We start from the raw sequence: 25891 nt of genomic DNA, 5'->3' as shown, positions 1-25891 counted from the left end.
CTTTTGTTGTGAGGTGGGTCTCCGGTAAACAACATATAGATGAGTCATGCTTTCTTATCCAATCAACTACTCTGTGTCTTTTTATGGGAGCATTCAATCCCTTTACATTTAAGGTGATTATTGATATGTACTTATTTATTGCCATTTTTGTTTATTGTGGTTCTATTTTTCTTCCCATTTCTCTTGCTAATAACAGCAGTCCTTTTAACATTTCTTGCAGTGCTGGTTTGGTGCTAATGTATTCCCTTAGCCTTGTTTTGTCTGGGAAGCTCTTTATTTGACTTTCTATTTTGAATTATAGCCTTGCTGAGTAGAGTAGTCTTGGATTCAGATTTTTGTTTCTCATGACCTTGATTACTTCATGCCATTCTCTTCTGGCCTGTAGTGTTTCTTGTGAGAAGTGAGCTGAGAGCCTTATGGGGTTTCCTTTGTACGTAATCTGTTGCTTACCTCTTGCTGCTTTTAGGATTCTCTCTTTGTCTTTCATTTTTGGCAGTTTGATTACTATGTGTCTTGGTGTGGGCCCGTTTGGATTCTTCTTACTTGGGGCTCTCTGTGCTTCTTGAATTTGAATGCCTTCTTCCTTCACCAAATTAGGAAAGTTTTCTGTCACTATTTCTTTGAATATATTCTCTAACCCTTGCTCATTTTCTTCTTCTTCGGGGACTCCTATGATGCTAATATTATTACGTTTCCAGTTGTCCCCCAGTTCTCTTAAGCTATCTTCCCGTTTTTGAATCTTTTTTTCTTTTTGTTTTATTGATTGGTTGATTTTTTTCTACCCTGTCTTCTAATTCACTGATTCAGTCCTCAGCTTCCTCTACTCTGCTTTTTAGATGTTCCAATGTGTTTTTCATTTCTAATATGTCTTTTTTTTTTTTTTATCTCTTCTTGGTGGTTTTTAATTTCCAATTGGCTTATTTTTAGCATCTCTATGTCCTTACACATGCTGTTGAGCTTCTTCAAGATCATGGCTCTGAATTCTAGTTCTGTTAACTTGCTTAACTGCACCTCATTTATCTCATCTTCATTTGGTCTTCAAGGTCTCTTGTTCTTTCATTTGGCTTTTGCTTCTGTTTTTCACTATTTTGGCTATCACAGTGGGCTTTGGAGTCTGCCAAATTTTCCCTGTGGGTGTTGGTGTTCTGCTGTTTGTGGCTCCCTCTCCTGGGTTTGGATAATGCAGGGAGGACCCACTTTAAACACCACTGTCAAGTCTTAACTTTCCTGGTTAGAGTTGCTAGTCCAGGAATGGTACAGTTATCCTCTAGCTTTTTTTGCCTGGAGGCTATTAGTAGAGATCACCTGAAGAACCTTGGTTTCTGAGTTGCCTGAAATACTCCCTCAGGTGCTCAGTGTAAGAGGATTTCCCGAGGGTGGGGCAGATGCTGGTTGTTATTGGGCCTCAATTAGCATTTCAAGGGCCACCAGGTGGGGTTTAATCTCGGAGGGAGGGGCCGCCGTCTCTACCCAGGCCCCGGGAAGGAGTAAGATGACCACAGTCCTGCGTGGCTGTACTCAGCAAGAGCTCTGAGTGCCCTCCAAATCCTGAGTGTCCCTACACAGGTCCAGTCCAGTCTTCTCTCCCTCTGCCAGAGCCCAAGGTGAGTGGCTGCTGCCAATTTCACCTCTGTCCAGGCTCTGTGCTGTGGAGCTGCCTGGGACTTTTAACCCGAGGGCACTGCTCCCAGCTAAAGGTGGCTGAGTCTGCGGCACCAGCCGAGGGCATAGCACATAGCTGAGTTCGCAGGACTCAGCCGTGGTCGCTGGACGCAGCCGAGGCAGTAGCAGCTTCTAGCAGAGTCCACTGGTCCCAGCCAAATTCGAGCCCAAGACGCTGCGGACCGTGGGCTCCCGGCCCCCTCTTGCATCCTTGCAAGCCTACCAGGATTGAGTCAGTGTCCCTGGTTATGTGGTCCTCCAGGCTGCCTTTCGGTTGCCCCTTCCTCACGATCTGTCTTTATTTTCATTGTAAATCCTCCCTTTTCATTTTGATGCTTGTTTCTTTTGGTGTGCAGAAGCTTTTTAATTTGATGTAATCCCATGAGTTCATTTTTTCCTTTATTTCTCTTGCCTTAGGTGTTATATCAGTAAAAATTCTGTTGTGTGTGATGTCTGAAATTTTGTTGCCTATGTTTTCTTCTAGGATTTTTATGAATTCATAAGTCACATTTAAGTCTTTTATCTATTTTGAGTTTATTCTTGAATATGGTGTAAGTTGGTTGTCTAACTTCATTTTTTTGCATGTAGCTTCTAGTCTTCTTTATATGGTGCCTCTACCCCAATAAAATTGATCGACCTTAAAAGGAACCTAAAAAACTTTAATCTACCTGTGTCACATAACCCTAGCAGTCAGTTCTTTCTAGAGCCTGTTCCATATCTTTCCTCCTCCCTCAAACTTCTTTCCTTATCTCTCTGTTTGTGTAGATTCTATTCACCTATGGAACCCCCACCTCAGTGCTCTCCAGAGGACAATCTCGGTCACCTATACTGCCAAAGACATTCACTAGAGTAACTAGAGCCTTATTGAGGTGTTTTGTTTATCCTATATGGAGGCTTTAGAAAATCAGAATTTTAACAGGACATGTGCTATATGGTTTGACTACAGTCCTCACTATTCCCTTTTGTATCATCTTTGAGCAGGTTCATATATTTATAATACCAACTTTTCATTTAGCATCCTTTGACCTACTGGTTCTTCCCCGAATGCAGGGCTTCTTCAATGCTCTTAGTCCAATTCCAAAATTATACACAGATTCCCCCGCCACACACACACACATTTCATCTTCTGATCACAATTTTTTATTGTCTGTATTAATCTACTTGACCTGCAATAACAAAATACCATAGAATGGGTGGTTCAAACAACAGAGATTTATGCATTTTCTCACAGTTTTAAGAATAGAACTCCAAGACTGAGGTGCTGTCAGAGATTTGGTTTCTGGTGACACCTCTCTTCCTGGCTTATAAACAGCTGCCTTCTTGTTTTGTCCTCACATGGCCTCTTCTCTATGCGTGCAGAGAAAGATTTTGGGTCTCTTCCCTTCTAAGAACACCAATTCTATTGGATGAGTCCCATGTTTACCTTGGTTACTTCCTCACTGGCCCTTTCTCCTTCTATAGTCACATTGAGGGCTAGGACTTCAATATATGAATTTGGGAGGAGTACAATTTGGCCCATACCATTATCAAAACATATTCATATCTCAAAGAATCACACATGATATTGCACAAAGTTCCACTAGGACTTTAACATCTAAGATATTTATGCAGACTTGATAACTGAACTGAAGATAGTGTTAGGGTTGCTTTCTACCCCACTGGTAATTCACAGGAAACAAAATCAAGCTGATTTAAGCATAGGTGCCACAGACATAGAGGCAACAACAGCACCTGCTCACAGCAACAGAGGTTTGCCGTTGGGGACTTGTCACAGTCATATGTCATACAAGTCATCTGCAAACAGAATGTTTAGAAAGAAGAAAAAGAAGTAGATCTTTGTGGGTTGGGGGTCAAATTTAGTAACTTACATCTGTCTATTTATAAATTAATTTGTTAGTACTTGTTAGAAGATATTGAGAATTATACATCGGAGAAATTATACCCTGAGGAAATTATATTTCAGTTAGAAGAACAAGATCACACACAAGAAATTTAAACACAGACATGTTATTGTGAAGTAACAGATGTCTAAGTGTCAAGTGGGAGACATAAGCAATGATGCTGATGTACATGAGGAGATAAGTTCATTGTAAGCTGATGAAGTCAGGGAAAGTCTCATGAAGAAACCATACCTTAAAAGATGGCCTCTTGGGATTTGCCTTCCAGTATAGTGTGCTTTCTCTGTTTTAATTTATTTATGTATGGCAAGGCCAACAGATCAGGAGACAAGTGCCCAACTGCCATTGAAATGATAGTTTGTCACTCCTCATTTCCAAGAGGAAGGGGCATGCCACATCATGAAGGACCAAGGGACAAGCGTCAGAGGGACCAGAGAAGGGTGGAACATGGGCAAGGGTTTTTATCTGGTTTCGGTTGGAAGGAATGAAAGAGGCAGAGTAAGGTTTAGGATGGTCTTGGTTCAATAATTTCAATGATCTCTGGGGTAAAGCAGCTGTCTCCACATGTCTGGTACCCAGCCCTGGGGTAATTAGAGCTGGTGGATAGTAAGCCAGAGAGTGAGAACCGGATACAGGAGGTGATTGGGGGTATGGGCTCTGAATTGGCTGGTTTGTATTTAAAAGGCATCTGCATGAATGAGTTTTAACTGTGTAGGAATTGGCTAGCCCTGGAAGGTCCCAAATATCAAAACATCAGAACACAGAAAATAAAAGACATGGTTAATGTCCATCCTGAGAAACTCTGCAGCAGGTACATTTGTCTTCGCACTTTTTGTGTGTGTCCATAATCAAAACTTTATCAAAAAACTGACATCAAAATAAAAGATCACTGTTGAATACTTACATTAAATGTAGTTCCATTATCTTGGTAGATTAAGGAGAATTACTGAATGTTAAGTCTTTCTGTAATATAACACAAATTCAGGAAATTGTGTCGTCATTAGTGTGACTTTCTTTAATACCCTCTGTGAGTCTAGTTTTTCCTCCTGTTGGCTGGCACAACACTGTCGAACAACCTACAAAGAGAACCACTGTCTTAGCATGGCTGAAAACTGTGGTGATTATGTAGCAACCTGAACATTGTACATCCATAAAATAAAAATTTAGACTTTGAACTAATCGTTTCCTTTTATGTACAGTGATACCTTGGTTCTCGAACGCCTTGACTTTTGACCAAATCGGTATTCGACCAGGAGATTCGAGAAACTTTTGTCTTGGAATCCGAACAAATATTTGGAACTCGAACTTCCGAGATGAGCCGAGTTGAGCCGAATGGCGTTCATTCGGCCCAGCGCGCCTTGCTTGCGTCATCAGTGTGAGTGCAGAGAGAGAGTCACGCTTTGTGGAGAGAGTCACGCTTTACACTGAATTTAACCCTTAGACATGGGTCCAAAGAAAGCCAGAAGTGGTAATGCAGACAAAGGTAAGCGGAAAGCTGTGAGAACAACTATTGAGCTGAAGAAAGAAATCATTGCCAAATATGAACAGGGCACACGTGTTTCGGATCTGTCTGCTGAGTATGGCGTGCCAAAATCAACCATCTCTACTTTCCTTAAGAATAAAGCTGTTATTTTTTTAATACATACTGTACACTTTTATTTCTTGTTGAGACTTATGTTTTTCTACATATTATATACAAATTAGGCCAGTAAATAGGCATTTTCTGGGGCTTGGAACAAATTAATCCAGTTTCCATTATTTCCTATTGGGTTTCATTGCTTCAGTTCTCGAACAATTTGGTTCTCGACCGTCCTCCTGGAACGAATTATGTTCGAGAACCGAGGTATCACTGTATTTTCTTTTCTTTTTTTCTTCCAAGGACAGATATAGTAAATCTCTAGCCAAAGGCATGTTAATCCTTTCACAAGCCCAGTCTAGACCTCCGAGGCGACACCTCAGGACAGCAGTATATGATTGGCTTTGTACTTTCCATAGGAGGCTAAGAAAGGAAAATTTGAACAATTCAATCATTCTTCAGCTTACACTCTTAAAGATAACAGTGCACAAGGGCATCATGGGCATAGAGGAAGATTAATAGGAAAGCAAAAAATACTGATAAGAAAGTCCTTCTGCCAGCATTTTCCCTTTCTCTTCCCCTTTTTCCTGTAGTAAGCTGGAGATGCTCTCTGGAGATTCTTTCCAGGCTTTAATACATCAACCAAGATGCTCACTGATGATGGAACTGGTAGACTTCTGCTGGATGATCACACAGATCGATCTAAGTTCAGCAGGCATCTCCTCTGGGGTTCTGACTATTTTGCCAAACTCCTGATTTCACAGACAGAAAAGCCAAGGATCACCAGCAGCCGGATGTATTTATTTATTTTTTAAATTTTTTAATATGTTTTTATTGATTTTAGAGAGAGAGGGTGAGGGAGAGAGAGAAATATCGACATGAGAGAGAAATATTGATTGGTTGCCTCCATACGCACCCCGACCAGGGATCAAACCCACAACCTGGGTATGTACCTTGACCAAAAGTCGAACTGGCAACCTTTCAGTGCATAAGACAATGCTCAACCAACTGATCCACACCAGCCAAGGCTCAGCATCATATTTTTTGTTGTTGTTAATCCTCATTTAAGGATTTTTTTTTTTTTCATCGATTTTTTTGGAGAGAATGGAAGGGAGGGAGGTAGTGGGTGAGAGAGAGAGAAAGAAACATCAGTATGAGCGAAACACATTGATTGGTTGCCTCTCGCATGTGCCTGGACCACAGCCAGGGATCAAACCTGCAACCTAGCTACATGCCCTTGACCGGGAATCGAACCCATGACCCTTTGGTGAGCGGACCGATGCTCTAACCAGTGGGCAACACAAGCCAGGGCTCAGCATCATATTTTTAAGATCCAGCCACATTACTTTGTCTATATCTAGTGATTTATAGCTTTTCTTATTTCTTTACTGGTGTTCCCTTTCATTATTGTTCTATTGAATTCCATAGTATTTTTCTTTCTTTCAGCATACCTATAGTTCACATCTGCAGTTTTCATTTTTAGTGCGTGTGTGTTTTTAATGGAACAAGAACTTGAGGATTTTTATTTTAGATGATTTGAGTACAAAATTTTTATTACTTAACCCCAATAGTAAAAAAAAAAATTTCTTTATTAATATTAGAGAGAGAGTGGGGAAGAGAGAGATAGAAACATTGCTGAGAGAGAATATTGATTGGCCGCCTCCTGTATGCCACCCACTGGGAATCAGGCCCATAACCTGGGCATGTGCCCTGAGAGGGAATTGAACCGGTGACCTCCTGGTGCATGGGTTGATACTCAATCACTGAGCCACACTGGCCAGGGTTTACTCCAATCTTTAATAACCACTTGCTCACATTTAGTCCGACAGTAACTATTATTGTGATTTATTTTTATAGTCCTTTCCAGAATATTCATAGATTTTATTGGAAAAAATAATTTTTTTCTCAAACTTCTATTTTAATAAAATTTGGCAAAATGTAATTAAACTTGATCATTACACTAAAAATACAAATAGCCTAACCCAGGTTGAGGGTAAACAACAGAACCTCGATGAGCATGCAGCACTCCTGGAGGGAGCAGTAAAGCAGCATAGCAGAGAACAGTGATTACCCTCCAGGTGATGGGCATGCGGTGAGGTATTTTACCCAATAAACATAAACATTGGTTAATCTAAGAAAACAGCTACTGTTGTTTTTGTTTTGTTCCATTGCTTATTTTTTTAAATATCCTATCAATTTGATTCCTTTTTGTTTGACTTATTTAGGTTCTATTGTACTGAAATAAGCAGAGGTCCACAACAGGACAGAATGGAAAAGAGTTAAAAAGCAGGTCTTTGGAAAGTTGAAAGAAAGTTACAGGTACTATTGTGAAGTGTATTTATTCCAAATATGTAGAATCAAAGTTCTGTCAAATCTAAGCTCCTCTTTCACCGAGGGTCTAAGATGGCATGGGTCATGGTTGAAGAACAACTAAAGAGATGTTTGAGCCAAGAATCCAAGGCTTTGGGTTGTGCATGATCATCAGCCCATCGGGCAGGTTCATTTTCCCAGTCTGCATTCTCGGTGGCAGCTTTAGTACCATCTCAGGTGAATCCACCTGTCCTTCCAGAAAGTGTCCTTAAAATGCTAGAAAACCTCTCTTCCAAAAAACATGAAACACTCTGTAGACACGATTTCATTTTCTACTCAAATGTCGTCCAAAAGGGATAGATAAATGACAAATGGATGCTGTATTTTGCAAGAAAAGAAACCGAGTCTCAGAGAGGAAATTAGCTAATTACAGACCACACCACAGAGGTGACAGGTGACTGGCAACAGTCTGGTGCTACTTTTGATGGAAACTCCTCTTCTCCATCCATTTATAAAAAGCAAAAGAGCCCGGCCAATGTGGTTCCGTGGTTGAGTGTCAACCCATGCACCAAGAGGGTGCCGGTTTGATTCCTGGTCAGGACACATGCCCAGGAATCAAACCGGCATGCAGGAGGTGGGGGCATGCAGGAGGTGACCAATCGATGTTCTCTCTCATCAATGTTTCTATCTCTCTCTCCTTCTCCATTCCTCTCTCTTTAAAATCAATAAAGAAAAAATTTTAAAGTAAAAAGAAAAGTGAGCACATGGGTAAAGTTAAGCACATTTGTGGCATCGGTGTCACAATCCTTAATGTTTTAATCTAATATCAATAAGCTAAGAGGTGTTAATTATATTAATGTTGAAGCCTTGTTTTCCTCCTAAGCCAAAAACAATACATTACTTTGTTGCTGTTTTTAATTGACACTTGGAGAACAGACATGGAGTGGTAAGCTCAAATGAGCAAATAAACCAGTAACACATGGCAAGGTTTCTATTTTTCTTGTTTCTGGCATCCTAGAATATTTCTTGACATATGGAACCTTTATCTATCAATGATGAGCTAGCAAACAACAAGCCAAAAAGGGCAGAAAATTTAAATTTCAAAGGCAAAGAATATATAAATGAAATATAACCATCCTTCATTTCCAAGAAATTTTTATTAAATTTTACATTGAGGTCAGGCCTGGAAGGAAATATGTAGCAAAGAGGAAGTAGATATTTATACTTTTGGTCTATTCTAAACCAAATTGAGAGGGGGCCACAGTTTGAGTCTTAACTGTGTTTGACTTCAGATTTATTCTCCTCTGGGCAGGGCTGAAGAACCTGTGGTCCAAGATCCTCAAAATTCTATCTGCAGAAAAGCTTGAGGACTTCTATTCTGGGAGGACGGGGTTCCTCATCCTAAGGGAAGACAGAAATAAAGTGATTCCTTTGGTTCAAGAATAATGGGACAGAATGTGAGAGGATGGAGTCTCCCTCAACTGCCAGGTCAGGCTCTAAGACCAGAGGCAGCACAGGGCCACAAGGCCTGGAGGCAGGGCCCTCATCTACTGGGGCAGTGACCAACCATCATCAGATTAAACTCACTTTTCTATGCTTTCGGTTCCCATCATGACGAAAAAAAATTTGCAAGATTTTAATATCGTTGTGGAACAAATGGAACTGATTTATAGTTTACAATTACATAGTTCATATTGTACATTGAAGTATTTCCCATTTCTAATTTTGCATTTTGTTTTCCCTCTAGGACAAGAGTACACAAACTCTCTCTGTAAAGGGACAGGTAGTAAATACTTCAGGTTTTGTAGGTCACATGGGTCTCTGCAATATACTCTTCTTTGGGGTGTGTGTGTGTGTGTGTGTGTGTGTGTGTGTGTGTGTGTGTATGTGTGTATGTTCAACCTTTTAAAAGTATAAAAATTGCCCAGCTGATGTGGCTTAGTGGTTGAGCATTAACCCATGGACCAAGAGGTCACAGGTTGGATTCTTGGTCAGGGATCATGCCCAGGTTGTGGGCTTGATCCCTGGTCCAGGGTTTGCAGGAGGTGGCCAATCAATGTTTCTCTCTCTCTCTCTCTCTCTCTCTCTCTCTCTCTCTCTCCTTTTTCCTTCCTCTGAAAATCAATCAAGCCCTGGCTGGTTTGGCTCAGCAGTTAGAGCGTTGGCCTGCGGTCCAGAGAGAGCCAGGTTCGGTTCCCGCTAAGGGCACATACCTTGGTTGCAGTTTGTCCCCGGCCCTGGTTGGGTCGTGGGGGTAGCGACCACTCGATGTGTCCCTTTCATGTCGATGTTTTTCTCTCTCCCTCCTACTCTATCTGAACAATATATCAAAAAATGTCCTCGGCAACTAAGCCGGGGATGGGGCGGAGGTGGGGTGGGGTGGGGGGTGCCAATGGGGTAAAAAGGTAAAATATCTGTAACAAAAAAATAAATAAAAATTCATATAAAATAAATAAATAAATAAAAAATAAAAAATTCAAAAAAAAATGTCCTCGGGTGAGGATAAAAATAAATAAATAAATAAATATCAATAAAAAAATTTAAATAAATAAAAGCATAAACGTCATTTTTAGCTCACTGGTCAAAGAAACACAGCCATGGGCTGACCCCTGCACTAGGACATTGGGCATTCAGGAGAACGTGTCTCGGTGGGCTAGGGACTTGGTATGCCTCCTTCCACCTTACCTCCTCCCTGTCTCAGGACTCTTGATCAGCTGGTCCAGTTGCCTTGAACCAATCCTGGAGATTCATATCCGAGACTGCAAGCTGTGATTAAAAATGAATAAACGGAGTCGAACGCAGAGCTAAGGAGCAGGGGAGGCCTGCGCGGGGCTGGTGCTCAGCAGGCCGGGCCTGGCTTTGGGCCCCGGACCCCGTGCAGGGGACTCCGCGCCTGCCCGGCCGCTGCCCGTTCTCGCAGCGCTGCCGTGGTCCCGGCGAGCCGTGGGCAGCAGCGAGGGCCCCGATGACAGATGACGGCGAGGAGCAGTGCAACGGACCGGAGGCTCCAGAGTCCATCGACCCGGACTCTTTACAGTAGTATCAGAAAATCTTCCCAGCTTCACCATTACTGCGACTCCTGATGCTGGAGAGAATGACGACACTGTCCAGACCACCCTCAAGTTTACATATAGTGAGAAGTACCCAGATGAAGCCCCCCCTTTATGAAATATTCTCCCAGGAAAATCTAGAAGATGTCTCAAACATTTAAAAATTATTAGCATTACAGGCAGAAGAAAACCTTGGTATGGTGATGATCTTTCCTTTAGTGACAGCTGTACAAGAAAAACTAAATGAAATAGTGGATCAAATAAAAACTAGAAGAAAAGAAAAGAAACAAAAAGAAAAAGAAGCAGAAGAAGCTGAAAAGAAATTATTTCATGGCACTCCTGTGATAATTGAGAATTTCTTTTTTTATTGTATTATTATTTTTTAATCCTCACCCAAGGATTATTTTTTCCCCATTTATCTTCAGATAGAGTGGGAAGGAGGGAGGAAGGGGGAGAGGGAGGGGGAGAGAGAGAGAGAGAGAGAGAGAGAAACATTGATGTGAGAGAGACACATTGACTGGTTGTCTCCCCCTCGACCCCAACCAGGGCCAGGGACCTAACCAAAACTGAGGTACTTGCCCTTGACCAGAATCGAACCAGCGACTCCTTGGTCCACAGGCTGACCCTCTAACTGCTGAGCCAAACCGGCCAGGACAATTAAGAATTTCTTAAGTTGGAAAGCCAAGTTTGATGCAGAACTTTTGGAAATGAAAAAGAAATGAATGAAGAAGAAGAGCAAGCAGGCAAAAAATTAAATGGGAAACAGCTATTTGAAACAGATCATAATCTTGACACATCTGACATCTGGTTCTTGGAGGATGCTGGAAACAATATGGAGGTAGATGAGTCTTTGTTCCAGGAAATGGATGACTTGGAGCTGGTGAGGATGATTCAAAGCACAATCCTGCTGACCCAGAGTGACTTGACCGACTGATGGACCATCCCCATCTGCAGAGAGGCTTGATGCCACATCTGTGGCTATGCTGAGAGGGTGTTGATTTCTTTTCTTTTTTTTTTTTTTTCGCTTCACTCCAGGAGCCATAGACAGTAATGCTCTGTTCTCCAGTGCCCAGAACATGGTGCTACAGTTGAGGAGGTGCAGGAGACTTTCCCCAAATCAAGTAACTATAGGAGCATAGACTCCACACACTGGCTCTCAAGAAACACGCTGATTGGCTGCATATAGGTATCCTGAGGACAAAATCAGGGCCCTTGGTGGGCATTAGTGGTCAGTGCTGGTGGCATTGGAGCAGCAGGAAGAGCCACTTGAAGCTCTGCAGGTATGCCAAACCTGGCTGTGGGTATCCCACTAGAAGTTGAAGAAGAAAAGGAATGCAATGAAAGGTGTTACATGGGAGCTGGTGGGACTGTTTGCAAACACATGTAAGTCACCATCTGGAGTCATCCAGGGGGAAAAATACAACAGAAACTTTATAGGAGAGTGGGGACAGAAGCAAAGACTGCTAGTATTAACCAATTTAATAATATAATCCCGAGGCTTAAAATGGTCTAGAGAAACACAGGTTTATCAGCTTGGTCCTGGTATTGTTTTGCTCTTACATAAATGGAAATAATCAATTTCAAATAAGAGAATAGTGCTGCGTGACCAGGAAATCAATGTGCTTGTTCTAGTCATGCTACTCAATAGTTGCATGACCTTGAAAAAGTCCCTTAATTTCTTTTGGCCTCAGGTTTGTTCTTCCATATAGAAAGGAGTTAAAACAAAAATGTCTAAGGAAATTTCTTCTTTTAAATGTGTTATGCTTAGTTTGATATTAAAGCTATTAATCAATTAACAATTATTTATTAAATCACCTACCATATTCCCAACATGGTGCTAGGTAATGAGACTACTTAGGGAAAGACAGTTTCTTCCTTTAGGAATTTCTCTAAGAGTAAATCAACAATCACAACCCAGGCTATTGAAAGTTAGTTATGTGTTGGTTGCTATGAGACTTTGGAGGACAAACTCTGTCGTAAAAATCAAAACGTAGGCCAACGCTCCTGTGTTAACCCTTTATTGAGCATCAAGAAGGAAAAAAAGGGGGAAACCAAAGTGATGCATTCATAATAAAACACAGTTGATGTCTTGGTCACACTAGACATCTCCAGACAGCTGTATGGAAACCTCTGTGCTTTAGTACAGTCCAAATGGGGTTGTGGCTCCAGGAGGAAGAGAGAAAACTTTCTCTCTGTCACTGGTCAATCTTCCTGTTGTAAAAGGAATCCCCTTCCTTGCACTTCTGGATTATCGGACCTGGCCCCAAACCTCGGGGTGACAGAACCAGACCTCACTGCACGGTGCTTCAACTGACTCTGGGAGTCAGGGAGGTTAAGCTTGTGGGGCACGGTAGGTAGGGGATGGGCACCAGGGCCTTTGCAGGTGGGTGTGCCAGAGGCATGCCAGAGACCTCTGCTGCACAAGGTGGAGAAAGAGGGTAGAGTTAGAAGTTGTGGTCATCATAGAGGAAGGGTACTTCACTAAACAAGTGACTGAGGCCTGCCAAGTACAGTAAATCTGAAGAGGTGAAAAATTGACCAAGGCAGAGTCAAAAAGATTTCTCAGAGGAGGTGATGCTTGAATTGCTGCTGGAAAAAAAGAAGGAATTTCCAGGTAGATAAGCTAGAGGTGGGTGAGAGGTCATGGGGATGACAATGGGAGGTTGGCAACAATTTTTAGACTGAAAGAATAGTATTTACAAAAGCACAGGGTGTGAAAGATCATCAGCCCTGGCCGGTTTGGCTCAGCGGTTAGAGCGTCGGCCTGCGGTCCTGAGAGACCCGGGTTCGGTTCCCGCTAAGGGCGCTTACCTCGGTTGCAGTTTGTCCCCGGCCCTGGTCGGTCGTGCAGGTGGCAGCCACTCGATGTGTTCCTTTCACATCGATGTTTCTCTCTCTCTCTGTTCTTCTCTCTCCCTCCCACTCTACCTGAACAAAAAAAGGAAAAATGTCCACAGGTGAGGATAAAAAAAAAAAAAAGGAAGATCATCAGTCTAGTGGACTGCAAGCATTGCCTGACTGAAGAATTGTGGCGCATCAACAGCCAGAGGCCTCTTTATTCTGAACAGCCGTTCTACCATCGCCAGTTACCAAGCACAAACTAAACATGCAGGGACAGGTGAAATGGGACAGATTGTATGACGTACCGATGTCATGTTGGAGAGACGACTCGTCATCATCATTTATTTATTCATTCATTCGATTCATTGAACAAATACTTGTTTTATGTCTACTGTGCATGAAACATTTTTATTGAATTCAAGATTTCAACCACAGATGTCTTCTGCATTCTATGAAAGCTCCTTCTTGACACAAGGATATTCTAGTGACTGCTTCTCAATCTTTTTAATTTCTTCTGTTTATTATCAGAGGAGATAGATGATAGATAGATAGATAGATAGATAGATAGATAGATAGATAGATAAACAGATTTTTTAAATTCCCATTCTTTCCTGACAGGGATTTATCAATTCTTAATTCTGTACATGACACTCCTATAGCACACCATCTGTCAAATGGGCATGGCAACTTGATTAAATATTGACTGTGCGATATTTTTTAAGCATTGACACATTTAGTCATGAACAAACTACTGCTCTTTTCTTGCCTCTGAGCAAACACATTCAATTGTTTTCTATTTTTAAAAAAGTGTATGAAGGGATTTTTATTCACAGCATTTAATATTTATGTGAAGGATATTTCAATGAACATTGAGGGTTTCCTTGGCCATTTTGTGCCGCTGGATTTAGATGTCTACAGATGAAGCAGAGTTTGTATGCCCACCATTATTCTCTGTCCTTCCCCCTCTCAGGTCCTTCCTTCCTGCTTTATTGGGTTTCAAAGTCATGACCTATCACTGTAACCTTGGTTCCTCCTCACATTCTTTCCCAGTCTAGTCATCTGAGAAAAATCTCTAATTCTGATTAATCCAACTTTCTGCTTACTCTGCACTTGTACCTGCGTTGTGCTTGCAAAACACACACACACACAACTGTGCTGATAGATCTCATTTTATTTTTCATTTATTTATTTTTCACAAATAGAATTTTTTATTTGTCACCATTAAAATTCTGAATTTTATGTCTAGCTGGTGTGGCTCAGTGGTTGAGTGCCGACCCATGCACCAAGAGGTTGCCGGTTCAATTCCCAGTTAGGACACATGGCCAGTTTGTGGGCCAGATCCCCAGTGGGGGGCATGCAGGAGGCGGCCAATCGATGTTCTCTTTCATTGATGTTTCTTTTTTTTTTTATCCTCACCCGAGGACATTTTTCCATCTTTTGTTCAGATAGAGTGGGAGGGAGAGAGAGGAAGAAAGAGAAAGAGAAACATCGACGTGAAAGGGACACATCGAGTGGTTGCCACCCACACGATCCCAACTGAGGCCAAGGACAAACTGCAATGAGGTACGTGCCCTTAGCAGGAACTGAACCCAGGTCTCTCTGGACCACAGACCGATGCTCTAACCACTGAGCAAAAGTGGCCAGGGCTCTCACTGATGTTTCTATATCTCTCTCTCTCTCTCACTTCCTCTTTCTCTAAAATCAATAAAGGGAAAAAAATAAAAATAAATTTAAAAAATAAAATTATGAATTTTAAATAGATTCTTGGACTGGGGGCTCATATGCATCTTTAGCACCTTTCTCATCCCCAGTCACTTTTCCAGAACAGCTACCTTCACCGTGAAGCTCCATGAGTTGTCTGAGTTCAAATTTGGGCTTCTTCAGCATTTTGCCTTTTCTGATGAAGACATCATGGTGCAGAGAGATAGATTGGCAAGCCCTTTCTATGTCTTTTTTAGTGCTATCTGGAATCAATTTATTGACCACTTCTTTCAAGTCATTTGCACCTCCTGAGTCATGATTTCCACCATCTTCCGGATTTGGTGACCCTGTTGATGTTGAGCATAAAAGGTCTTCTGAATCTTATTGTTAACTTTTTTAGTAAAATCAACACCGGATAGATGAAGCAAATAGCCATTGGTAGTCTTGACATCAACATGAGCTTCAGTCGTGGTCTGCCATTTTTGACCATGGAGCACATTTTGTCACAGTTAAGATCCATTCCATGGAAATTTGTCAGGCAATTTTTGCCCTAAACATCCTCAGTTATTATCTTGGATTTTCTAAATGCAGTATTATCATTCTGCAGATCAGCTAGGCTCACTTCAAAAACCTGACCCTTAGGACTATCAGATGTGATTTTGGCTCCTTGAGCTCTCACGACTAGCATTTTTCCAACATTTTGTTTATTGAACATAGGCTGGTGCTTTCACATCTTACCAGTCTTTCTTAGAAAATGGATCAACCACTTTCTTCTTGGCTCCCTTTTTGCTGCCTTCCTTAAGGTGCTTATTATTGCCGTCCACCACAGTGCTGCTCAGAGTGCCAGAAAGGAGATTTCACTTCAAATTTGCAACATAGTCTCTCACATGAGCCCTTGGAACGCTTAGAATGTCCATTAAATTTCCCTAAACCCTTTCTCCTCTCACTCTTCTAGACAGGCACATAAGACCCCCCACCCCTTTTGGCAAACCTTCCGTGTCCTCTCTATCCTTACTCTTGACCAGTGGCTTTGGTTTCTAGTTCTCTAAGAACATAGAATTGATATAAAGAAAAGTACACACTCCTAACCACATACACTAGCCTACTTATACCCGCATACACTTTTCTCCTGTTATACAAAGATTCCTATCTAAGGACAACAACCTTCCACTTATCACTGGACCCCATCCTCTTCATCTGCGTTCAGCATTCAAGGATATCACTGTGGCTGTTCTCTCTTCTACCTCCTACATCATCCATTTCTTTCTCTCTGTTTCTTTCCATCAGTCTATAAACCTGCTATATTTCTCCGACTTCAAAAGGAAAAAAACCTCTCTGGATTCCATATTTCCCTCTATCTCCTTCCCCCCAAGTCTCTGCTCCCATTAATTTCCATTCCTTTCTCTCACCCATGAAACGCCTAGTGGGTTTTTGCTCTCCAATTTCATGAAAATAATTCTTGTCATGATCACCAATTGTAAATCTGGTGATCAATCTCAATTCTTATTTTGCTTGACCCATCAGAATTTGATGGAATTGATCACTTCTACTTCATAAAACATTTTCTTTACCGGGCATTTGGTGCATCAGGTTCTCTTCCTATCTCACCAACACCTCTTTTTTAATCTTTTTTTTTTTTTTGCTGATTTTTCACATCTCTCTGACCTCTAAATGTTGGAGTCCCTTTGGCCAAGTCTTTCTATTCTCTCTTTACATTCTTGCCCTAGAAAAGACTTCATCTTGTTTTGTGGCTTTAAATACCTTCCACATTCTTCCCTGGCCAGTGTGGTTCAGCTGGTTGGGCATCAACCCATGCACCCAAAAGCTGGCAGTTCAATTCTTGGTTAGAACACATGCCCGGGTTGTGGGATCAATCCCAGGTAGGGGGTGTATAGGAGGTGGTCGATTGTTGTTTCTCTCTCTCTCTCCCTTCCTATCTCTCTAAAAATATTTTAAATAAATAGGTAATACTTCTACATTCTGACACTGTCCAGTTGCTATCTTCAAATTCAAACTTGCCCTGGCATTTCAGATTCATTTATATAATTACATACTAAACATTTCCACATGGATGTTTAATAGGCATCTCAAACTTAATATATCTATGACTCCTGTTCTCTTCCTTCACTCCATAAAGACCTAGTCCCTTGCCCCATCTTTCCTATCTTGGTAATTGCTAACAGATTCTTCCAGTTACTCAAGACCAAAAAAGTTCAGTGATTATTATTTTTTAGTTTAAATATAATTTAGATGTCATAAAATTCACTCTTTTTTAGTATACAATTCAGTGACTGTTAGTATAGTCATAGGGTTGTATAGCCATCATCACTGTCTAAATCCATTTTGGCCACTTGCTTTGTTGTTATTTGGAATTTTTTAGTTGTGTTTCAGGGAAATGCAAATTAAAAACACAATGAGACATCATTCAACACCTATCAGAATGGCTAAAATAAAAAACAGAATCCAGCTGGTGTGGCTCAGTGGTTGAGCGTTGACCCATGCACCAAGAAGGTCCCCAGTTCAATTCCTGGTCAGGGCACATGCCCAGGTTGTGGGCCCAATCCCCAGTGAGGGGTATGCAGGAGGCGACCAGTCTATGCTCTGTTTCATCCATGTTTCTATCTCTCTCTCCCTCTTACTTCCTCTCTCTCTAAAATCAATAAAGAAAAAAACAACAGTGACAACTCCACCACTGGCAAGGATGCAGAAGTGGCGATTCATACCTTGCTTGTGCACATGCAACATGACAGCTACTTTGGAAAACAGTTTGGTAGTCTTTTTGTTTTTGTTTTCTGCTTCAGTCATTCTTAACTCCTGTTTCTCACAAACTACATATCCAATCTGTCAGCAAATTCTGTTAAATGTACACTCAAAATATATCCAGAACCTAAAATTTCCCATCACCTACATTGTTATAAAATTGTGATGTGCCATGAGGATTATCAAACCAGTGTCCTGCCTGGCCTGTTGGGGTCAGTGGTTAGAGTGTAGGCCAGCAGGCCAAAGAGTTTCGGGTTCAATTCCAGTTAAGGACACATACTATGGTTTCGGTTTGGTCCCTAGCCCTGGTCGGGGTCATGCGGGAGGCAACCAGTCAATGTGTCTCTCTTGCATTGATAGTTCTCTCTCTCTGTCTCTCTTTCTCCCTCCCAGTCTGTCTGAAATTTTAAAAAATGGAAAAGTATCCTCAGGCGAGGATTAAAAAAAAAAAAAAAAATGTCCTAACTGAGATTCTCGCTCTGTCCCTCTATCAACAAATCAGCCACAGAAAGCCTTTTAAAAGTCTGTCATTTAAACATATAAAATTATCTGACCCATAAACATAAATGCTTTTCCATTTGTTTGTATCTTCTTTGATTTCTTTCATTAATGTTTTCAGTGTACAACTCTTTCACTTCTTGGTTTATTTTTAAGAACTATTTTATTCTTTTGGGTGCCATTATAAGTGGTATTATTTCTAATTATTGGGTCTATTACAAGTGCTATTATTCCTAATTTTCTTTTTACATTGTTTGTTGATGTATAGAAACACAACTAATTTTTGTATGTTTATTTTTTAACCTGTGACTTAACTAAATTTGTTTATTAGTTCTAATAGTTTTTTTTTAATTTTTTTTGGTGAAGTAGTTAGTGTTTTCTATATATTAGAGCACATCATCTGCAAACAGAGGGTTTTACGTCTCCCTTTCTGATTTGAATGCTTTGCGTTTCTTCTTTTTCTCGCCTAATTGCTCTGGCTAGGAATCCCAGTATTTTGTTGAACAGAAGTGACAAGAGTGGGATTCCTTACCTTGTTCTTTATCTTAGAGAAAAAAAAAATTAACCTTTTTTTTTTTCAATTCTCACCCAAGGACATTTTTGCATTCATCTTCAGATAGAGCAAGAGGGAGAGAGGAAGGAAGAGAGAGAGCCAAACATCGATGTGAGAGAGACACATTGACTGGCTGCCACCCACACGACCCCATCCAGGGCTGAGGACAAACTGCAACTGAGGTACATGCCCTTAGCGGGAACCGAACCCAGGTCTCTCTGGACTGCAGGCCGATGCTCTAACTGCTGAGCCAAACTGGCCAGGGAGAAGAAAAAACAACAACAAACTTTTAATTCTACTGTTGAGTATGATTTTAAGCTGTGCACATTATTAGAATATTCAACATATATATATTTTGGGTATATACTATGTGCCAAGCTCTGTGCATAGCAGTAAACAAAATAGACAAAATCTTGCCTTCATGGAACTCATAGTATAGATTTGTGCTGATTAATAAATATGATATTCTCTATGTTCATAGCAGCACTATTTACAATTGCTAAGATCTGGAAACAGTCCAAGTGCCCATCAATAGATGAGTGGATAAAAAAGGTGTGGTACATGTATACAATGGAATACTATGCAGCTGTAAGAAAGAAAGATCTCTTATCTTTTGAGACAACATGGAGGGAACTCAAGAGAATTATGCTAAGTGAAATAAGCCAATCAGAGAAAGACAAATACCACATGATCTCATTTATTAGTGAAATATAATGAACAAGGTGGGCTGATGAACAAAATATACCTAGAGACATAGAAAAGAGTATGGTTCAGACTGACAAACCTCAGAGTAGGAGGACTGGGGGGATGGTTGGATATACCAAAGAACTTATATGCATGCACGCATAACCAATGGACATAGACAACAATGCTAGGGGGGTAGGGGAGGTGGGGTATGGGGAGGAGGGTGCCTAGGGGTAAAAGGAGAAACATCTATAACAAAAATAAATTAATAAAAATTAGGAGGAAAAAAATATGGTAGTAGACACATGTGGCTGTTGAACATCCAAAATATGACTGGTCTTTTTTTTTTTTTTTTTAATCCTCACCCGAGGTCATTTTTCCATTTTTTGTACAGATAGAGTGGGAGGGAGAGAGAGGAAGAGACAGAGAGAGAGAAACATCGATGTGAAAGGGACACATCGAGTGGCTGCCACCGCATGACCAACCAGGGCTGGGGACAAACTGCAACCGACGTACGTGCCCTTAGCGGGAACCGAACCAGGGTCTCTCCGGACCGCAGGCCAATGCTCTAACTGCTGAGCCAAACCGGCCAGGGCATGACTGGTCTTAATTAAAATGTTCTGTAAATATCAAATGCCTTCTGAATTTTAAACACTTAGTACAAAAATATTACCTCCCTAATAAATATAGATTTCAGCACCAGAAAAAATCTATTTCAAGATTAAAATAAGCGCTGGCCAGTGTGGCTCAGTTGGTTGGAGCATCATCCCATACACCAAAAGGTGGTGGGTTTGATTCCTGGTCAGGGCACACCCAGGTTGTGGGTTCTATCCCTGATCTGGGAGGGTATGGTAGTCAAGCGATTGATGTCTCTTTTTCCCCTTCTCTCTCTAAAAATCAATAATAAAAAAATTTTTTTAAATTAAAATAAGAAGAAAGGAGAATTTTCTGCTAAGGGGGAAAAGAGAAACCAGGTTAAGACATTCATTTTTAAATATTAAGTGAAAGAGTAGGCTAAAGAATTAAAAACAGGCCTAGAGATGTGGAAGTAGGGTGTAGACTGACAATCCTCAGTAGAGGGTGGGGGGAAGGGAAAAGATAAACCACAGAACTTATATGCATGTACGCATAACTGATGAACATGAACAACGAAGCTGGGGATGGGGTGGGGGGGATGGGGAGGAGGGTGTCAATGGGGGAAAAAGGAGAAACATCTGTAACAAAAATAAATAATAAAATAATTAATTAATTTAAAAATAAATAAAAACAGGGACTAAGGCAGATAGTTGTATGCCCATGTTCATTGCAGCATTATACACAATAGTCAAAAGGTGGAGACAAAATCAAATGTCCATCAGTGTGGGAATGCATCAACAATAGGTGGTATGACCATACAATGACTATTATAAAATATTATACAAAATAATAAAATTCTGACACATACTACAACATGGGTGAACCTTGTAAACAATATACTAAGTGAAAGAAGCCATACAAAAAAGAGCACATATTGTATGATTCCACGCATATAAAACATCTAGACTAGGCAAATTCATAGAAAAAGAAAGTAGATAAAACGTTAACAGAAACTGGTGTGGGGAAATAAAGTTTTGCTTAATGAAAATAGAGTTTTAGTTTGGAATGACAAAAAGTTTTGGAAAGAGTTGACTGCACAGCATAAATTTACTTAGTTTCACTGAATTATACATTTAAAAATGGTTAAAATGGCAAATGGTATGTTATATACATTTTTACCATAATGACAAATTTCAAAAAATAAAAAAGGAAGGGAAGCTATTAACAGGCTTAAAGTATAGCCTGTGTTAGAGTGGTGTAATCAAAATTAGATCTTGCAAAAGTCACTTAGGTTGTAGTATGAAAAAAGGATTGAATGAGATCTAGGATGTCATTTGAGTAGACCAGTTAGATTTGCAATGGGGTTCAATGGAGAAGTATAGATAAACGAGAGATACAAAACAAAGACAGATCTCTTTTCTAAAAAAAAAAACAAAAAAAAAACTTGTGCTATTGTTGAGGCCACAGACTTGCCTATATTGACAAATTAGAAGTAAAAAACAAATGGTAGGTCATCAAATGCCAAAATGTTTGTCATCAATAATAACTTTTTAAAACTATGGAGATATGGAAGAGGGAGACACAAATGCAGTCCAGAGTTACTGGCATACATTCCTTAAGGGAGTGAGATTGGCGGTGGTCTAGGAAGACAAGCAAGGTTTCCATGGTGGAAAATCTGCACTAATTAATGGGAGACCTAAAAGGCTCAGCAAAGACAGAAGATTGGCTGTGATAGATGATATAACAATAAGATCACACAGTTCTACATCACCACCCACTGGGCACTGCAGACCATCGATTCAAGTCCAGAGAAGGCCAGGTGTGCTGGCCTCTCACCCCAGTGCCTCTGAGCAGCCTGGCTTCCTAGCAGGACTCCATTTCTCCTGCTGAACCTCTCTTCTGAGAGCCAACCGCCATGCCCAACTTGGCGCTAATAGCCTCACCACTTGGCAGAGCACTCGTGCTGTTCCCTGTCGGCGAGGCCACCTGGCCTCAGAAGAAGCCATTAAAGACCCAGTGCTATCAATAACTGCCACAGAGTCGGCTAATGAAGGTGAGCCAATGAAAAGCATTGCTCAAAGAAAAGCACAGAAGTGGGTCTCTGAGAACAGCAGATGCCCTTCAGATACAGTGATTCAAGAGGCATCACTGCTTCTGAATCATCAGTGCTCAGATTACACGCCCAAATCCATTGCTTGGAACTGGGAGAATGAAGGTCTGGTGCAGGTTAATGAGCTTAGTGCCTTCACCCATACCTATCCTCCAATACTTAGCATTTTGAGATGGGGAAAATGCACCAAATCAGCTAGAATTTAAAAAAAAACAAATATAGCTACTGAAGGAACTCTGAAACTAGCACTCTTAATTCGTGTAAACAATTTGCCAATGTAGTAAATTGTCCTTAAAACTGGCACAATCATTCTATCTTAAGGCACTAATCTTAAGGACATAATCTAAAATACACAACTTTTATGCACAAAGATGTTTGTTATAGAATTACTTAAAATAGTAAAAAGTTGGGAAAATCTTAATATCCAGCAATTTGGGAATGGTTAAGTGAATTAAGGTATTATCTTGCATTGTATTATTAGTAGCCTAAAATATTTTTATAAAAAATTACTTTTTTATTTTTAAAACATAAAATTTTTATATTGTAACATTAACCACTAAACCAAAAGTTGTTTCAAATTGTACATATATTGTTAATCCAACTTTGCTAGGAGAAAAAAAGAGAAAGGTTTTTCAACAATAGAAATAGTTATCTCTATAGTTTGTGGAGTTATAAATGCTGTTTTAAATCTCCAGCCATACTCTACAGATTCTCTTCAATGAGTAGATGTTTATTTTGTCATTGTAAATAAATAAACATATAATCAGAAAGAATAGACAACAAAACAAAAATGGGAGGGTAAATTAGAAATTATGACTGAATTATTTTACTTATATGGGATTCAGAATTCTGTCCTGTGTGTTGACCACAAACACTGCCTCTTCCCTGCCCACAGTCATCCCCCTTAGTCCATGCAAAATCAGTGGAGGCGCCACTGTCAGAGGAAGTCCAAGGGCAGGCATCTTTCCATGCTTGCCATCAGGGAAGCCAGCTGGCGTAGGTTTGGAGGAAACTTTCCCACCTCATGAGTGTCAAACACTGATTTCAGTGTGGCCCCTGCCCTGTCATTCCTTGTGAAGCAAGGTGCAAGGCCAGCAGGGGCAGCCTATACCTGCAGCTTGTGTCTTGGGCTGTGCCAGCCAGCCAAGTGGCTAGCCAGCTTGAAAAGGCAACAGGGAGCAGGTGGCCAGCAGTACCTTCTTTGGCTGGCCTGTGAGAGCCATCTGGAGAAAAGGAAATTGGTCCGCCGCCTGGAGAGGAAGGTGTTGATAAATAAATAACTGTAATCCTCATATTTTACAATATGCAGTGTCCAGGAAGAATCCTGGGACAACCTGCTTCAGGTGTGGATGGAAAAACAATCCCAAGTATCACAGCTCATAGGATACATATGGTAACCTTACTGGAGGGACAGCTTTCTGGAGGCCAGGAGCCCCCCGGACTCCACAACCCCCCACAAAGTTTTCACTCACAGCACGCCGTGAGTGTGGAGAAGCAGACACAGAGTGCAGAAAGCCCTTCTCCTGGGACCGCAGGCTGGACGACGTGTGCGCTGGGTGCATCCTGCTTCCCTCGGCACTTCTGTCTCAGTCCCAGGTTCTCCAGCTGCCCTTCATGCCCGAGAAAAGAACCAGTTCCATAAGGAACCGTCTGCAGCCTCAGTCCTGTTACATCGTATGTCTTCAGATACTTTCCCTTGACTTACATTTCTGGCTCCCCAAAGGGAGAGTGAATTCTCAGTTCTTCAGTGGTGGAATTACCTGTGTCTGGAAGTTGAAATGTAAATAAATGGTGCTTAATTGAGGGCAAGGGAGAAAGAGAGATGAGATACTTAGTTTCTCAATTCTGAAAGGCAGGGTGCTGTCCCTTCCCTGTGCCTTCCTAAAGCTTGGTAGCCCACAGAAGGGCCAGGTGGGCCCCCAGGCCCTAGTTAAAGGTCTCCAGGTCCTCTTAGACACCACTATGGGCATCTCAGTGCAAGCTCACATACTGACTCTGGGCAAATAGAAAAAGGGCCCTTCTAGGCTAGTGCCTTCCTTTCCAGGGCTTCTTACCTAGGAGGGTGTGTGTGTGTGGGGGGGGGGGTAGTTATGGCTGAATTGTAGATCTCAGTCATCCCTCTGGCTGTGTTAATGCAGTGAATTACCAGCACCTACCTCTGTAGAGGCCCTGGCTGTAAGTTTAGCCAACTTTAGGTCTTCATCAGCAACACAAAAATAGGGCCCAAATTTTATCACCGTCACAAAATGTCATTCACTCAAGGACCTCAAAACTGTGGCTTATTTCTGTGTGCATACATCTCCTATTCTACAAACCTTCATCAGGGGCTTACCCTGTGCTAGGTGCCAAGAGAAAAGTTTGAGTGAGTCATGATCTCTACTTGTAAAGGCTTCCTTATGATAAGGGAAACTGAAGTTTAAAATGTATATGTACTTTAGATAGAGAGGTAGATAGATAATCACATATATGAAATATATACCTAATGCTTGGTAAGCAAAAGAGGCAAAACCCCCTCTGCATGGGGAAGTCAGGGGGAGAGAAAGGCGTTTTAGCTGGCTTTTAAAGCTGTGAGTTAGACTTTCCCTTTCCATCAGAAGCCTTATATTTATTGGGGGTTGGCAACATGGCCCAAATTTTGCAGCTTCACAAGCAGCTCTGCATGGCGATATGACCAAGTTCTATATAATGAGATGTGAATTGATGACATGAGACTTGCAAGAAGTTTCCTTAAAGGAGAAGGAATGATTTTTTTCTTTTTCCTCTTGATGTCAGCCTGGAACTCAAATGTGATGGTTAGAACTCTAGAAGCCACCTTGGGTTATAAGACGGACTTTGAAAGCATGAAAGCCATGTGCTGATGATGGTAAAGCAGCAAGACCACAGTGTGGGGCTGGGGGAGCTGGGGAGCTGCCACACCATCCTAGCACTGCCCGTGTCTTGGCTTCTTTCAAGTGAGAAGAATTCAGTTATATCTTGTATAAGCCAATTGAGACATTTTTCTCCTTTCCCATAAATCCAGATTTAATCCTAATAACATAGAGACTTAAAAGGGCATGGTGTGTTTGGAAAACAACATAACGTTCATAACAGTTACTGGGGGGGAAGGGGCGGTGGATAAAAAGTATGGTTAAAAAAAATAGATGGGGCCCTGGCCGGTTTGGCTCAGCGGTTAGAGTGTCCGCCTGCGGCCCGGAGAGACCCTGGTTCGGTTCCCGCTAAGGGCATGTACCTCGGTTGCAGTTTGTCCCCGGCCCTGGTTGGTCGTGCGGGTGGCAGCCACTCGATGTGTCCCTTTCACATCGATGTTTCCCTCTCTCTCTCTTCCTCTCTCTCCCTCCCACTCTGTACAAAAAATGGAAAAATGTCCTCGAATGAGGATAAAAAAAAAAAAAATAGATGGGTATTCTGGAAGCAGATTGATTGGGTTTGGGCTGTCAGAGTAAGGGATTTGGATATCTTCACTTATGAAAGGAACATGACCAGAATCATTTCTTTGGAAAGTGTATGATGAGAGGGTGAATTCAAGATGAAAGAAATCTGTGGCAAGGAAATCATTTAGAGAACTGTTCTAGAATTCAGCAAGTGACAGCAAAGGTCTGGGAGAAGGTGGAAGCAATAAGAGTAGAAAAGAGGTGGTCAGTTCAGAAGACGTTTATGAGGTAGAATTAATAG

At 41.3% G+C, this 25891-nt stretch overlaps 2 pseudogenes; one reads left to right on the top strand and one right to left on the bottom strand.

The window, feature by feature from the left end:
* Positions 1–10411: 10411 nt before the first annotated feature.
* Positions 10412–11417, top strand: LOC118617854 (annotated as a pseudogene).
* A 3672-nt stretch (positions 11418–15089) lies between these two features.
* LOC118617478 lies at positions 15090–15859 on the bottom strand (annotated as a pseudogene).
* Between the last annotated feature and the right edge of the window lie 10032 nt (positions 15860–25891).

The sequence above is a fragment of the Molossus molossus genome, unplaced genomic scaffold (assembly GCF_014108415.1).
Source record: "Molossus molossus isolate mMolMol1 unplaced genomic scaffold, mMolMol1.p scaffold_m16_p_5, whole genome shotgun sequence".
Taxonomy (NCBI): domain Eukaryota; kingdom Metazoa; phylum Chordata; class Mammalia; order Chiroptera; family Molossidae; genus Molossus; species Molossus molossus.
Note: the sequence above shows the minus strand (reverse complement) of the source record. Positions and strands in the feature narration are given on the sequence as shown.